Source organism: Podarcis tiliguerta (assembly GCF_965153285.1).
Source record: "Podarcis tiliguerta genome assembly, chromosome: 7".
Classification (NCBI taxonomy): domain Eukaryota; kingdom Metazoa; phylum Chordata; class Lepidosauria; order Squamata; family Lacertidae; genus Podarcis; species Podarcis tiliguerta.
In genome coordinates this window covers 73,577,479-73,594,287 of record NC_139540.1, presented here as the reverse complement: position 1 = coordinate 73,594,287, position 16,809 = coordinate 73,577,479, and the positions used below count along the sequence as shown (strand labels likewise).

Here is a 16,809-nt window from a genome sequence, read left to right as displayed (position 1 = left end):
TTGTCCCTTGTTGCTCTTGTTGGCTTCCGTCTGTCTCCAGAGACAATGGAGTGTGCCTTCGAAAGTGAAGTCAAACCATTGCATTAGCAGCACCAAAGTAACTTCCTCAGTGAGCAAGCCTGGGGAGTGTGTATCTTCTTCTTCTCTGGCGATCACTCATAGCCGAGTAAGAGTGTCTTCCATAAACACAGTTTTAACAGTGAGTCCGTAAGTCCCTGTGGAGGCCAATTCTGGATCCTCATGTCCTTCCACACAGGGACATAGGTTTTATGGTGAGGGTTTCCAATCGTGCCTTCCTTTTAGCACGTTTCTCCCTCTCTTCTTGAGTTTGAGTGCCTTCAAAACCCATGACGCCTTTGGTAAAGGCTGTTCTCCAATTGGAGCACTCACAGGCTAGTGCTTCACAGTTGTCGGTGTTTATACTACATTTTTTTAAAGATTTGCCTTGAGAGAGTCTTTAAATCTCTTTTGTTGAACACCAGCATTATGCTTTCCATTTTTAAGTTTGGAATAGTTGCTTTGGAAGATGATAATCAGGCATCTGCACAACATGACCAGTCCAACGAAGTTGATGTTGAAGAAGCATTGCTTCGAAACCGGTGATCTCTGCTTATATTACACTGGCATTAGTTCTCCTGTCTTCCCAAGTGATGTGTAAATTTTTTCGGAGACACCGTTGATGAAACGTTTCAAGGAGTGTATGGAGGTCCAAGGCTGCCCAGATGACAAGACCTCTTTCTTAGCTTTGCTGATGTGGTACGAAGGAAAGCACAGCACTATATTTGCCACCAGATTGGCTGCAGGAGTTGCCGGTAGGTTGCATGCAAGATGCCATCTAAGCATCTTTGGGACTCCACTCTGGATTTGGCATGGCCAAACTCGGCCCTTCAGATGTTTTGGGACAACTCCCATCATCCCTAGCTAACAGGACCAGTGGTCAGGGATGACAGGAATTGTAGTCCCAAAACATCTGGAGGACCGAGTTTGGCCATGCCTGGTGTAGGGTATACTCCTAAGCCTTTTCTTCTCTGAAATATCTCCTGCAAGGCAGCGGAGGTTTAGGATCAGTTTCCTTCTTCTAGATGGTCTACCTTTCCAGGTTCATGAGCCCTGTCTGCCCCTCATTTCTCTCTACAGCACATGCAGAAACTTCCTTCTTCAGTGTTGGATGCACTATTGATCCCATCTGTTCAATCTGCCAGAGCCTGTCTTCGCATGCAGAGCAATTCCCTTCCTTACCAGGGCTAGCATAGTTGTTTTGTTTGTTTGTTTGTCTTTTGGAATCAGAATGATAGAATCAGCACCATAGAACCATAGTTCTACAAAAACTAGAACTGCATGTTACATGTGACAAAGGGATGGTACTAATACTGCAACCATATATGGAGGACTTCCTCTTCCTGGTAACAGGTCGGACTCTTATCTCATGTTCTGTAAAATCATTTGTCTCTATTACTGCCCTGGTGCCACATTGTTTCCAGGGAACTGGCTAATGAGATGATGGGGAAGTGATCTTACCCATTGCCCTAATTTCCCTCTATTACCTTAGTGCAACATTAACATTTCTCGTTGGGAGATGATATAGAAGTTATTTGGGTCTCAGTCATGACAGGATGCAGTTGAGATGAACATTTCTGACATCCAAATGAGTTTTATAGGTTGTACAGGAAATATATATTTTAAAGTTACTGTTTCTGTTATACTTTGATAGTATAGGGCTACCAGGAACTATGAAAATAGATTGCTCATCTGGCATGCTCAAAGGTCTTTTATTCTTTTTACAGGGAATGATTATCAAAAAGAAGTCTAGTAACCTCTATAAGTAAGACAAATAGACTGAACCAAATGCTAATTAAGGCCCATGACTTACAACACCTTCGTGTTTTACATTGGGCTGCCTCTGAAGATGGTTCAGAAGATTCAGCTGGTGCAGAATTTGATGGACAGGTTGCTCACTGAGACAAGATGGTTAGAACCTACTATATTTATATTGATCCTGGCTTGATTGCACTGCCTGCCAATTAGTTTCTGGGACCAATGCAAAGTGCTGATTTTGACCTATAAAACCTTAAACTACTCAGGACCACAATACCTTAAGGACAACCTTTCCAATATGAAGTGACCTGGACCCTCTGGTCATCATCTGAGACCCTTCTTCATGAGAGGCCTGAAGAGCAGCAACATAACAAGGAGCCTTTTCTGTGGTGGCTTCTCACTTGTAGAATGCTCTCCCCAGAAAGCCTCACCTGACACCTTCATAACAAACGGTCTACCTTGGGAGGTGATGAACTTTCCTTCCTCAGAAGTTTTAAGCAGAAGTTGGATACCCATCTGTCATGGATGCTTTAGCTGAGATTCCTGCATTGCAGGGGAGTTGGACTCGATGACTCTTGGGTCCCTTCTAACTCTACTATTCTCTGATTCTATGATCTTTAGGCACCAGGCAAAAACATTTCTCTATAACCAGACCTTTGTCTGATGGATGGCCTTTAAAATGTGTTTGTGGAAGGGGGAATTTATTGGTTTGATTTGCTTAGTTGTGTATTTTGTGTTCTCATTTTGTATTTTATGTTGTGAACATGTTGTGGACTATCCAGCGATCTGTTATATTATACAAATATAACAATGATGTTGTTTAGTCATTTAGTCGTGTCCGACTCTTCATGACCCATGGGCCAGAGCATGCCAGGCACTCCTGTCTTCCACTGCCTGCCGCAGTTTGGTCAAACTCATGCTGGTAGCTTTGAGAACACTGTCCAACCATCTCGTTCTCTGTCATCCCCTTGTCCTTGTGCCCTCAGTCTTTCCCAACAGTCTTTTCCAGGGAGTCTTCTCTTCTCACGAGGTGGCCAAAGTATTGGAGCCTCAGCTTCACGATCTGTCCTTCCAGTGAGCACTCAGGGCTGATTTCCTTAAGAATGGATAGGTTTGATCTTCTTGCAGTCCATGGGGCTCTCAAGAGTCTCCTCCAGCACCATAATTCAAAAGCATCAATTCTTTGGCAATCAGCCTTCTTTATGGTCCAGCTCTCACTTCCATAAAATATAACAATAATTTTATTATTTATACCCCACGCATCTGGAGTGTAAATAACAACACCTTATTCGCTTTATACCTGAATGTGGTGTTCTTTCTGTTGCTATCTTCTACAATGAGATTCTCTTCCCCAGACAAATGGCTGTTCCTATTAAAACACACTGAGAAGTACGTTACATCTGACCCTAAGATTGAGTGTCTCATACTCTACCGATTGAGCTATTGATCTGGGGAGTCACTTACCAGACAATACTGAACTAGATAGACCAAAGTTCTGTCCCAGTTTAAGGCTGTATCCTATGTTCCTAACTCCCCACCTGGACACTATTATTGTGCAGCAAGAATAATGATAATGCTATGGATACAACAGAGAGTCTGGCTTTCTTTTTGCATTTTTATTTGATGTCTGGAACGTTCTCCTTTGTAACCATTTCTGAAATTGTATCAACATGTTTCTTTGACATATGGCCAAATCTGTATGCTGGCAAGTGGCTGTATTTGCGAACCCAAATCGATGAAGAATAGCAAATGCAGACACATTGTATCAGTTAAAAGGTAAAGCTACCCCTGCCCGTACGGGCCAGTCTTGACAGACTCTAGGGTTGTGTGACCATCTCACTTAAGAGGCCGGGGGCCAGCGCTGTCCGGAGACACTTCCGGGTCACGTGGCCAGCGTGACGAAGCTGCTCTGGCGAACCAGAGCCGCACACGGAAACGCCGTTTACTTTCCCGCTAGTAAGCGGTCCCTATTTATCTACTTGCACCCGGGAGTGCTTTCGAACTGCTAGGTTGGCAGGCGCTGGGACCAAACAACAGGAGCGCACCCTGCCACGGGGATTCGAACCGCCGACCTTTCGATCGGCAAGCCCTAGGCGCTGAGGCTTTTACCCACAGCACCACCCGCGTCCCATATTGTATCAGTTAGGAATGTATAAATTAAGGCTGCAACTTCTGCATTACAGGCCTATTCATGGCTTCCCAGAACTCATCTCCATTGAATTCAATGGGCCCCATTTTGAGGTGCATTGAGGATTTCTGTCAATGAATGAGTTACCTTAATCTGCTAAAAAAAACTTTGATGGATTAGAAGGGTAGCCCTCATTAATTAAGTAACAGCTTCTTTTTAGTGTTACTTTAATTTCACAACTGCATAGCTCAGTTGGTTAGAGCATGTAACTATAGAAACATAAAATGCATGTGTGTATACATTTACATACACTGAAAACATTCCTCTTCTTTCTGAAACAAAAGAGATACCTCTTCTAAGATGTTATATCATATAATGGAGAGACTTCTGCGGTTATTAAATGACAACAATAAAACACACACAAATAAAATCCAAAAGTGAATACCTACCAGAAAGCATGACTCTGAAGAACAGAATACGCCATTCATTCACAACTGAGTTTGGAAATGCGATGATCTTTAATTCTTTTTTTACCCCTTCCATTAAATTAAGCTATTGCTGATGAGATCATCCAGTCTAACAGTGCAGGAAATGGAAATCCTTTATTCACCCCTAGCAGAATCAGCATCTCTTTCGCTTTGTCTGAACAGTGCCTCAGACCTGACCTTGATAAATCAAAGTGAGCTGAAGCAATCCTTAAGGTTTTCATGTCCTTCCTGGATCATCTGGCAAGGGCGAGGATTTAATTAATTGATTAAATCTGCATAAATGTGCATAGAAGCAAAATACAACGATGCATTTCTGCAGCTAAATTTAAGGCAGTATAGCCCTGTAACCTGCCTGGGTGGGAGATCACCTATGAACCAGATATAAGCTGCTTTGAACTCTTTGGAAGAAAGAATGGGTGTAAGTGCAGTAATACAAATTGGGCAACACTCACAATTACAGCCTAGCCACATTTGATCAAAACTGCAGTCTTAGTGTTGGGAAGATATTAAACCTATCCAACACAAGAGCTGTCTTGCATCCACTATAACAAATTAATAACAGTGGTGCATTTATTGTGCAACAGCAGAACTACTTAAGAGTCAAATTAGAAGATATGTGGCATTGCATCTTGTTTGGCGTGGAAAAGATCTTTAAATGAAGAGAACTATCAGGCGCGTGCATGATTTGGGCCATCCATGGATTGGATTGCAGCTCCATCATATGATTCAGAACTCTACAGACATTTTTTTGCATAGAACCACTGCTCATCCTGGGATCAGGGGCGAGTTCTCATCTGTATGCTGCTCTGCTTCACAGGTGTCTAGTGAGACAGATGGGGCTCATCAACCTGGGAAGGTAGCTCATCTAGGAGAAGGAAAACTCTGATCCTAAACTTCTGATGCCTTATGGGATATCTTTGGGAGAAGAAAAGGCTAAGCAGGAAATCCTATACAAATCTGTAGTGGACTCCCTAAAACAGTTGGATGGCGCCTTGTACACCTCTTTCTGTCAACTCCTGCAGCTAAGCTGGTGCCAAATATATAGCCCTGCTTTCCTTTGGACCTCATCAGTGAGGCCGAGATGAGGAGCCTGTCATCTGGGCAGCCCTGGACCTCCAGACACACTGCCCAGGCTTGTGCTCTGGGGAGGTCTGCTAGCACAGTAGTGCTACCAGCACAGTAGTTTGATATTGGTAAAGGGATGCGGGTGGCACTGTGATCTAAACCACTGAGCCACTTGGGCTTGCCAATCAGAAGGTCGGTGGTTCGAATCCCCACAACCGGATGAGCTCCCATTGCTCTGTCCCAGCTCCTGCCAACCTAGCACTTTGAGAGCACGCCAGTGCAAGTAGATAAATAGGTATTGCTGTGGCGGAAAGGTAAATGGCATTTCCGTGCTCTTTGGCTTCCGTCGTGGTGTCCTATTGTGCTAGAAGCAATTTAATCATGCTGGCCACATGACTCAGAAAGCTGTCTGTGGATAAATGTCGGCTCCCTTGGCCTATAGAGCGAGATGAGCGCTGCAACCCCAGAGTCATCTGCGACTGCACCTAATGGTCAGGGGTACCTTTACCTTTACCTTTAAGGGAAGCAGGAGCATTCTGGGATCAAATCAGAAACTGGGACGGCTTCCATTAAACCAGGACTGTCCCTGGAAAATAGAGACACTTGGAGGAGATGTATGTAAAAGCTTTAAAAGAAAGAGAGAGCCAGTTTCTTTTTGCTGCGTGAGATCTTCCCCAGCTTCCCTCTGAGATGCTGAAACAATTTAGCTCTTTCTGAGACGCCAAAGTAGTCTCAGTCAGCATGGATGGATGATGCCCTGGAGGGAAGGCAGCGTTTCACTTCAAATATGGATTCAGATAATGGCTGCAGCATGTGGCAGTGAGTCTGGAAAGTCTCCAAACAGCAGTCCGCAGAGGCAGGGGGCTCTCCCATTGGGGGGGACAGAGAAAGGAAAAGGATTTGCATTGAAGAACGATTTCCCAAATATATTTGTTTTGCACAGAGGCTGCTTCAAGAGCTCGGCGAAACGTTTTGAATCTCGAGGCAAAGATTTTGCCTCTATCTCAAATTACGTTAAAACTACCCAGGAAGTCACTTACAAAAGGAGGGGGGGGGAGCAGAAGGAAAAAAATGTGTACATATAAAGGTGCGCTTGCTCTCCCTTCAAAGTCACCTTGCCACAGCAGCAAGATGCCTACAGATTACAGGTATTTATTCTGCGCCACTTCACAAATGCTACATTCCTCCAGGAAGCTAAAGCTTTAATGTTCTTGTGTCGCTGGAGTCCCATTGATCTGGTGCTCAGGGGATGCACTTAGGGCTGAGCTCAATGAAGTCCTAGTTCTTTCTCTTTCTAAGTCATATTCATTACCCCATCTAAATGGGAGAACATTTCTCTTCTGGTTCTAGCTTCTGGTGGTTTTTACTGCCCCAATTCAGGGCAATGCCTTTTTATTTTAAACAAACAAAATCTATACAGCTAATAATAATAATAATAATAATAATAATAATTCCACTAAAGGAATGCAAGAAGGCAACATCACACATCACAAATAATTTTTAAGTAAAGGTAAAGAGACCCCTGACCATTAGGTCCAGTTGTGGCTGACTCTGGGGTTGCGGCGCTCATCTCGCTTTATTGGCCGAGGGAGCCGGTGTGCAGCTTCTGGGTCATGTGGCCAGCATGATTAAGCCGCTTCTGGCAAACCAGAGCAGCGCACGGAAATGCCGTTTACCTTCCCGCCAGAGTGGTACCTATTTATCTACTTGCACTTTGACGTGCTTTCGAACTGCTAGGTTGGCAGGAGCAGGGACCGAGCAACGGGAGCTCACCCTGTTGCGGGGATTCGAACCTCCGACCTTCTGATCGACAAGTCCTAGGCTCTATAATTTTAAAATAGAGACAAGCAAATCAGTTTTGGTCTGTGAATTTCTGTTTCTCTTGGTTTCTATTTTTTCCAGTTTTAAGTTCAGTTTGCTACCTTCCCTTACCACTCTGCAATTTTCTTAAAAAATAAGAAAAGTCCTTATGAAAATATATCCGCATTTTGGAGAAAATGTATCCTGATATGCACATTTCTGTATGGAACTTTGCCTAGTGTACTCATGTTTGCAAAGCAATTTCCCTAACATAATGCATGTCAGTATGCTATTTTCACGACTGCATAGATGTTTATGCACATTTTGTCCTTGGAGATGCATTTTTTCCCTATGCATTACATGGCTGGAGAACAACACTGCAAAATCTGGAGAAGTTTGAAAGTTGGCTGTGATTCAGTTCACGCATTGTTTCGGAAAGTGTGACTTGGATAAGTTTGCCTTTAAAAATGAACAGAACTGAACTTCTTCCCCATCTCTGCTTTTAAATGCACAGGTTAATCAACAAGTGTTTGCTCTCTGTCTAAATCCTAGTGATGAGATAGCTTGGGACTAGGCCACCCCAGGAAGCTGATTTTAGAAGTGTGGTGTCCAGACCCATCAAGTGTCCCTATTTTCCATGGTCAGTCCCAGATTTACAGAAGCCATCCCGGTTTCTAATTTGATCCCAGAATGTCCCACGTTTCCTTAAGATGTCTTTATTTTCAAAGGAGATATGTCGGGGGCATGGAGTTATGCAACCCCCAAGACAAGGGGATAATTCACTATACATCCTTTAGAAGACATCTGAAGGCAGCACTATATAGGGAAGTTTTTTAATGTTTTATTATGTATATCTATATGTTGGAAGCCACCCAGAGTGGCTGGGGCAAACCATTCAGATGGGTGGGGTATAAATAATTAAATCGCCATCATCATGGAATAAGATGTCCCTATTTTCATCAGAGGGTATGGGTGCCAGCACCAAGTATAACCTGCCTAGAGACCATCAAGAGGCTATTTATTTATTTATTCATTCATTGCATTTCAGGCTATATAAACCAATCAATATTTAAAGATTACCTGAGCAATGTAAGAAAAATAGAATATAAAGCATGTATCATGATCAGGTGACAATCAGTGGAGAAAAGTTCAGTAGATCTCTTCTTGCAGATGGGAAAGGAAATGGATTCTGTTCAGAGTTAAGAGCCTCGGACACAAGAGCACCAGGTTGATGAACTACATTGAATTGACAGAAAAGACTGACAAAATTGACAGAAAAGACTGATAAAATCCGAAACCAGGGAGAAGAGATGGTGGAAGAAGATTGGAAATTTTTAAAACATTATTTAGTATAATATTGTATAATTAAGGAATGTTGGGAGATGGTGGAATGAATTTATATGACTTTAGTTGAAATACGATAAGGACTTTAGATTTTAAGATTTAAGGGTATAAGAGTTAAGGTTCTTTCCCCCCCTCTTTATTAGATTGAAGTGTAGATAATTTTTAAGATGTTGATGGGAAGATAAGGTTTAAATGGATTAAGATAGTTATGGTAGTAAACAGTGAAAGATGGAAAGAATTTGCTGACTTAATTATTAACTGGAATACAAAAAGGGAGGTGGGAGGTGGTCGAGGAAATAAGTCATTGAAGGATAGAATTGTGAAAAATGGAAGGGTTTTTAAATGTTTTTGTTTTTTCACTAGTGGGGTGGAGGTGTGGTTCTATGTATTTTTGTTATTTTTTCTCTATTCTTATTTTTCTCCTTTTTTACTGTACTTTGTTTTCTCTCTATTTTCTCTGTAATTATTAATTTTTTAATAAATATCATTTATAAAAAAAAGGAAATGGATTCTGTTCTCTCTTAATGTTTGGCAGTATTCATTTTTCTAAGAGAAAATCTATCTGATCCCTGGGCTGGAGATATCTCGACATGGATGTCATGTATATAATTATTGATTAAGCCACAGATACAAGGACCATGTGAAATGTGTGAAGGCAAAGTAAACATTGTAAACTGAGCTGGAGGCTGTCCTGGCTCTATTCCCCAGACAAATACTTGTACTCCTCTAGTGAGATGGATATTTGCTAAGTCAGACTCTCACTGGAATAATTAATCTCTCTGCTGCAATTCTACTTGAAAAAAGCAGCTTGTTTTTGAAAGACAACGATTAGGCCTCCAAGGTTTTTGGGAAATCACTTATATCCACCCTGTGATTCATAAAAAAAATGTTGTTTTGAAAGGAAAGGAAAGAAAGAAAGGAGTAGGAGTTACTTTCAGTCAAGCAATTGCACTCATAGCTTATCGGGAGACCTTGCAAAAAGAAAAGAACAGCACATTTCATATGTATATGCAGATAACAGACTGTTGCTTATAATGAGCACTCACACTTTACATTTTGGGTGCTCTTTGCAGGATCACGGATGGTGCTACAGTTCCCAGGGGGCTTACTGGCAAACAGAGGCTGGCTTGCCTCTCAGTGTTAATTTTTGGAGGTTCATGCCCAGTCAGTCAGTCGGTCAAGTTTATTGTTTATAGCCAAAGGCTGCTGCAATGTATACAATGTCATTCAATAAAATATATACTAGTTTGATACAAAAACTTAAAACATTTACATTGTCAAAACATGACCTAATCTGCACAAAGCTATAGTAACTCCTTAATAGACAAATTGAAACATTAGATAATAAAATTTATAAGCTAAAATCACCGCGGGGCCACTAATATATTAAAAGCAATATTAAATAATACAATAGACAATTATGTACAAAGTTTAGTGAGAGAGATACAGCTTGGTGTAAGGTAAAGGTAAAGGGACCCCTGACCATTAGGTCCGGTCGTGGCCGACTCTGGGGTTGCAGCGCTCATCTCGCTTTATTGGCCGAGGGAGCCGGTGTATAGTCATGTGGCCAGCATGACTAAGCCGCTTCTGGTGAACCAGAGCAGCGCACGGAAATGCCGTTTACCTTCCCGCCCGAGCAGTACCTATTTATCTACTTGCACTTTGATGTGCTTTCAAACTGCTAGGTTGGCAGGAGCAGGAACCAAGCAACGGGAGCTCATCCCGTCGTGGGGATTCGAACCGCCAACCTTCTGATTAGCAACTCCTAGGCTCTGTGGTTTAACCCACAGCACCACCCGCGTCCCTTTCTACAGCTTGGTGTAGATGGGGTCAAATAAATCCATCTCCTTTGCAGTTGATAGCTATCTCAGCTATATATTTTTTTCTAATTTTCCTGGTGGCAGTCGCAAAAAGTGTTACACGCCAGGTCACATACTTATCTACGTCTGTGAGGAGATAAAGAATCATGTCAGATGGATTCTGGCCAGAGGACCTTGTCATTATAGGTGTCAAAAACCGTTCTCTTGCTTCATTATATAAGGGGCAGCGTAAGGTATAATGCGTAAGGTCCTCTAATTCAGGGCATCCCTTAATTACCAGTTCATTTACTGGTTTGCCTCTATGTCTCCCATCATCAGTAATCAAGTTTCTTGCTGGGAGGTGGGGCCCGCCCCATTTATAAACAGGGGGTGGAGCCGACAATAGCCAGGCAATCGACTCTGGAGATTCATCCTCCCTCCCCTCCCTTAGTTTAATGTTTTCTTGTTTGCAGGTTAACTTTTTCTTTCTGTTTAGCGGGCGCTGCTACGGTCTTTGACTGGTTGCTGTTGAAGGACAGGGAAGGAATTTTCCTGCATTGGCAGTGAAATATACTCAGAGTCGAGAGTGGATTTCATGCTCTTTATTCGGCTCAGAGTGGTGAGGAGGAATGGAAGTTCCCCCAGAATGTCTGCTTTATATACATTATTTACACAATGGGCCCCCCCGGGATTGGCTAATTCCGGGATTCACCTGTAGGCCAATCTGGTTGCGGATACACTTCCACCTGGAGCTGGTTTGGGTGGCTCCTGTGGACCAATCAGACTGCTGGATTCTGAATTCTATTGTTCTAGGACCAATCAGACTGCTGGATTCTGAATCCTATTGTTCTAGGACCAATCAGACTGCTGCATTCTGAATCCTATTGTTCTAGGACCAATCAGACTGCTGCATTCTGTATCCTATTGTTCTAGGACCAATCAGACTGCTGCCTTTTGGATCCTATTCAACTCATTACATAACACCCTGGTTTTGTCTTCCCCGTAGCAATTCATCACAACTTTGGGGGTTATGGCCTCGGGTGGAATCCTTTAGTCTTTTCTTCCCTATATGGGGGGGCGAGGGCGTGACGTGGTAACTCACCCCCTTGCGGCAGCGATTCCAGGGTCCCCCTCTTAAAGGGGTTATATATATGGGTGTCACTGGCCATACACTGAAAGGTCATCAGTGAACTACCCTGCATGCGGGGATATGGGCTTGGCTGCCTGCTACACTTACGTCTCGCAGAGCACCCTCATATCCCATTTACTCTGATGAGCCCCAGTTCCCCCCAGCTGGGGGGCTGTGAGGGATACACACCCAAGGCCTAAGCCAAGGTCTTCATACATTTGGAAGTTTAATAAAGTTGAGGCCTAATTTTCATTCCACATAACGTTGTCAGAGTCTTTATTCCTTCCTTATGATCCCTGGGGGCTGGGGCTGTCGCCGCCTGGTCACACAATGGAGAAAAAAGGACTATATTCTGGCCATTGATGTCAATGAACAATGCTACTGTAATGTAAGAGAGAAGAAATTCATAGCCCTGACAGGCAAGCTTTCTAAAGTATGAGATGGGTCATATCCAAGTGGCCATGCCTTGGTATGTCTTCTGTATCTAGTCTCTTGAACTAGGAAACTAGAGCCGAACCAACATTTCTCACAATATATATTTTTCCTGAGAAAACATCTGAGATTTTTCTCCTCTAGAAAAAAGATGGCCACTTCACAGAATTTTCTCTGAACATTTTCTACCATTTTGTGTCTGTGGTGACTCAGTTAACCCATATTCTGTTTAAAACAATAAAAGGAAGATTTCTCTCTCTGACTGATTCAAGTCTGTGCTGGAACAACTCAGGAATGTTGTTTAATTGGAATAAAATACCTTCTTACTTTGATCCGTTGATATCTTTGCCTACCGCTCAATTTGACGTGTTTCCTTTATTTCTGTTTGATTAAACTGGAAAGCAGACGTTCATGAAAAAACCTCCACTCCCCAATTTTAAAACTTCGTACAAATCATATATTAATGGAGGACTAACTTTTAATTAGGAGTAAACTATTAAGTGATATAACCAGAGAGAACCAATCAAAATGTGGCTGGAGATTTGAAACGAGATTGGGTTTTATATTAGGAAAACACTCAGTACAGTGGTACCTTGGGTTACAGACGCTTCAGGTTACAGACTCTGCTAACCCAGAAATAGTACCTCAGGTTAAGAACTTTGCTTCAGGATGAGAACAGAAATCGCGCAGCAGCAGCGGGAGGCCCCATTAGCTAAAGTGGTGCTTCAGGTTAAGAACAGTTTCAGGTTAATCACAGACCTCCAAAACAAATTAAGTTCTTAACCCGAGGTACCACTGTACTCTCAGTCTTGTTCTTATAATTTATATTGGTTTTCCTCAGTGGATATTTTTTCTCCTTCCCCCAACAACACCTTCCCTGAAGGCATGCTGACTTTATGTGTTTGGGAGATGCAGAGTTGATCTGCGCTCTTGCGTTTTTTTGGCAGACTTGTCTTTTTTGTTGGAATAAGCAACCGTGTTTAATCAATACTGGATAATTCCATGCCTTCCAACATTTCTCTGATGAAAATAGGGACGTCCTCAGGGAAAGCAGGACATTCTGGGATTGAAACAGTTACCATCACCTGGTCACCTACTGCCCCCCCCCCCACTATGGTGAGATGCGTTTCCATCTAAATTATATTAATCATTTCTAAATATATGCCTATACACATCACCATATACTGATTTCATACAAATTGGTGTCCTCATTTTTGTTGATGCAAATCCTGGGAGTGGTTGGAGAAATATATAATTCACCAGGCTTGCTCAACAAAATAGGTTCCTCAGGTCATGAGGTCTGCAGTTTAAACCAGGGAGTCCCTAACTCTGAGAAAATAGTCAGGCTTGACATCAGAACCTGCCATCCCAGCTTACACCTGCCCTGAATCTCTCAGTGTGCAACCGGTGGCCCCCAGTGGTGAACCGCCATTTTAATTGTCCAAAATAATTATTATTATTATTATTATTATTATTATTATTATTATTTATTATTATACTGCCCTATACCCAGGGGGATGCGGGTGGCACTGTGGGTTAAACCACAGAGCCTAGGACTTGCCGATCAGAAGGTCGGTGGTTCGAATCCCCACAACGGGGTGAGCTCCCGTTGCTCGGTCCCTGCTCCTGCCAACCTAGCAGTTCAAAAGCATGTCAAAGTGCAAGTAGATAAATAGGTACCACTCTGGCGGAAAGGTAAACGGTGCTTCCGTGAGCTGCTCTGGTTCGCCAGAAGCGGCTTTGTCATGCTGGCCACATGACCCGGAAGCTGTATGCCGGCTCCCTCGGCCAATAAAGCGAGATGAGCGCCGCAACCCCAGAGTCAGCCACGACTATACCTAATGGTCAGGGGTCCCTTTACTTTTACATTTCCGAGCACAATTCAAAGTGTTGGTGCTGACCTTTAAAGCCCTAAACGGCCTCAGTCCTGTATACCTGAAGGAGCACCTCCACCCTCATTGTTCAGCCTGGACACTAAGATCCAATGCCAAGGGGCTTCTCAGGCTACACACCTGGTCCTTCAGGGGCACAGTTACCCCATTCAGGACCAGGGAGTCCCCCACGCCCACCTGCCGCCTGTCCCCCCAAAACAGTACTTCTGTCTTGTCAGGATTCAACCTGTAGGAATAGCGAACAAATTACACCACTTAAAGGAGACCAAATAAGGAAATGGAAGGTACTCTCCCCTGACTGCTAGGAGTAAAATACTGATGAGAAACTCATTTGATCATTCCAAGGAGTTTCTGGTGCAGTGAAGCTCAATGACTTACGCTGCTTTTTCTGGAACATTAGATAACTGTCAGTTGAGGATGGTGATTTTATGATGTGAAAGATCTCTTTGACTAAAGATGGGAAAGAATTCCCTTTAGATGAGTACTTTGCATGGCAAAAAATATCACTCTTTGCAGTAAGAGTTTAGTCATGACCAGTATGACATTTTTTAAAAAACATTCCAAAATAATTCTAGCTTCCACAGAAGTAATTAGTTATGACTTCTGAGTTCTGGCAAGAGCAAAAAAGAAAGAAAGAAAGAAACCCTATAGATTGTCTTGACTAGGAAATAATTGGCTGGTTTTAATAAGCAGAGAAGGTTCTTCTTGCACATTGTTAAAGCTGTCTAAAAACTTCTGTAGAGACATTTCTTGTTTTCATAAATCTTGAGCATCCACAATGCCTAGTGGGGCGCAAGTATCAGAAAACATGTGGCATCTTGGCAGGAAAACAAATTTTACTCTGTGAAATGTTGAGACTGTTATTTGGTAAAGAGACCCACTGCCCCAATTGCTCAGTAATATTTTGGTGCTTGAAAATTTCTCAGTGAATTAGAACTCTACCAAATCTGCCTGCATTTTTCAGAGTTTCAGCAGGATGAATCTCTCACTGTAAAATCATTTTCACTTCCATTTGACTATGCATAACATCCATGGTCTCGTTAGATAGTAAAATTCATGTTAAATTGCTGCTTTTGGGGTTGTTTTAAAAAGTCTGGACCGGATTAATCTATTTTGCATTACTTTCTATGGGAAAGTGTGCCTTGGTTTTGGAATGCTTTGGTTTTGGAACAGACTTCCGGAACAGATTAAGTTTGAGAATCAAGGTACCACTGTACTATCAGGAATTTCATACAGAGGGTGGGCTGTGTTTGTACCTTTCCTTTTCCCCTTCTCCAAGCAAGCAAGCAAGCTTTGCAAGCAATTATTTCCTGACTCTTTTGTCACCTTGTCCATTCCCCTGGTGGTACCATTATTTATCCTTATGATTCACAGATATTGATGCAGTTTATAAAAAAAAATCTTCACACATAGACAACTAGCAGGTCAGAGAAAAGGCTAGGTTACTAGAACCTTTCGTCATCACATTTAATTTTCTATGGGTGGGGATTAAAAGAAAAACATTTTGTTTTTGACAAACATTTTGTTTGTCAAGGATGAGCTGCTTGGCAAAGCGTGTTCTCCTTCATGGAGAGCACATGTTGCGGTGGGGTCTAACAAAGCATCCCACTGTTGCTGGGCGGGTAAAGGTAGTTGGCCACCATTGCGATTGGGCTCCTCTTGTCGTTGGGGAGAATTTGATGTTGCCATTTTATGATTGACAGCCAAGAAGGTTTATATTTCCTGCTCGCAGCATTGAGATTCTTCTTTTCGCTGTTGCACACGGAAACGCTGTTTACCTTCCCGCTAGTAAGCGGTCCCTATTTATCTACTTGCACCCGGGAGTGCTTTCGATCTGCTAGGTTGGCAGGCGCTGGGACCGAACAACGGGAGCGCACCCCGTCGCGGGGATTCGAACCGCTGACCTTTCGATCGGCAAGCCCTAGGCGCTGAGGCTTTTACCCACAGCGCTTCCTCTAAAGGTGTATACAGCCACACTCTCTTGTCTGAAACCAGAGGTAGGTTTCCCTGAAATCTTAGTCTCCCCTCGTGGCTGCCTGGATTGCTTCCATTGTTAGGCTGCCCTGGCTCGCTGGTGAGCCAGAGCTGAAAAGATCGCCCTGTGTATTCTCAAATTACTATATTCTACATGGATTTCCTGCGGCCTTTGATCATAAAAAGATGGGAGCCTGTGGTTTCTCCTTTGTTCTCCAGTGTCTTTCCCCTTTTGTACACAAGCGACTGAGTCACTGCTGAGTAATCCCAAGGGTTGCGCTGTCTAACAATGGACAGAATCAGACACAACAACAAAGCATCTCCCCACCCCCACCCCTTTTTAAAGGCATTGCATGCATATTCAGAAGTGCCCCAGCCTCAAAAGGCCATGTGCTTACATTGTCGGCTGTATGCGCCACTTGGCAAAAGGAAACTGACCTTCAGCTGATCACACACACACACACACACACACACACACACACACACAAACGAGACTGCTTCTGGTGCTCTTGCATATGCATGTTGATTCCTGCGCCACAACTTGGCAGCAAGTCATTAGAGGCATACAAGGAGGCAAGGCAATGACAGTGAAAGGGGGCAGTCCTGCTAGAGGGGGATGTTGCCATTGCTATGTCAAGAGTCTGACTACGGGCAAATTTAAGAGAGCTGTTAAGCTGGAGTCATTGCAGCAGAAGAGCATGCAATCTGTTCATGAAAGGAACTGGTAGTGAAGAACTCTGCTTGCTTTAATTCAGCCACCGCTGTAGGAGATAAAGGCTCGCTTCCTAGACCAGGAATTGCCAGCTTCTAGTATTCTTAGGGTGCTGCCCTGTATTCCAGGAAGATGTTCAGTGATAGAAATATAAATCAATCTTTTCATGGGAAGTCAAGCTGCACAGTAGAGCATACCCTCCAATGTTTCTCCAATGAAAATAGGGACATC

At 43.1% G+C, this 16,809-nt stretch overlaps 1 long non-coding RNA gene across 3 annotated transcripts in view; it reads right to left on the bottom strand.

Moving 5' to 3' along the window:
* Window positions 1-11,668, bottom strand: part of LOC310681672 — a 214,389-nt gene extending 202,721 nt beyond the window's left edge. For 2 of the 3 annotated variants that reach the window (XR_014513486.1, XR_014513487.1), the window contains exon 1: window positions 11,542-11,668. This is a non-coding gene — a long non-coding RNA (uncharacterized lncRNA). Of the gene's footprint in view, window positions 1-9,749; window positions 9,805-11,541 lie in introns of those variants that run through there. The other variant, XR_014513488.1, reaches the window with a different exon arrangement.
* Window positions 11,669-16,809: the final 5,141 nt, after the last annotated feature.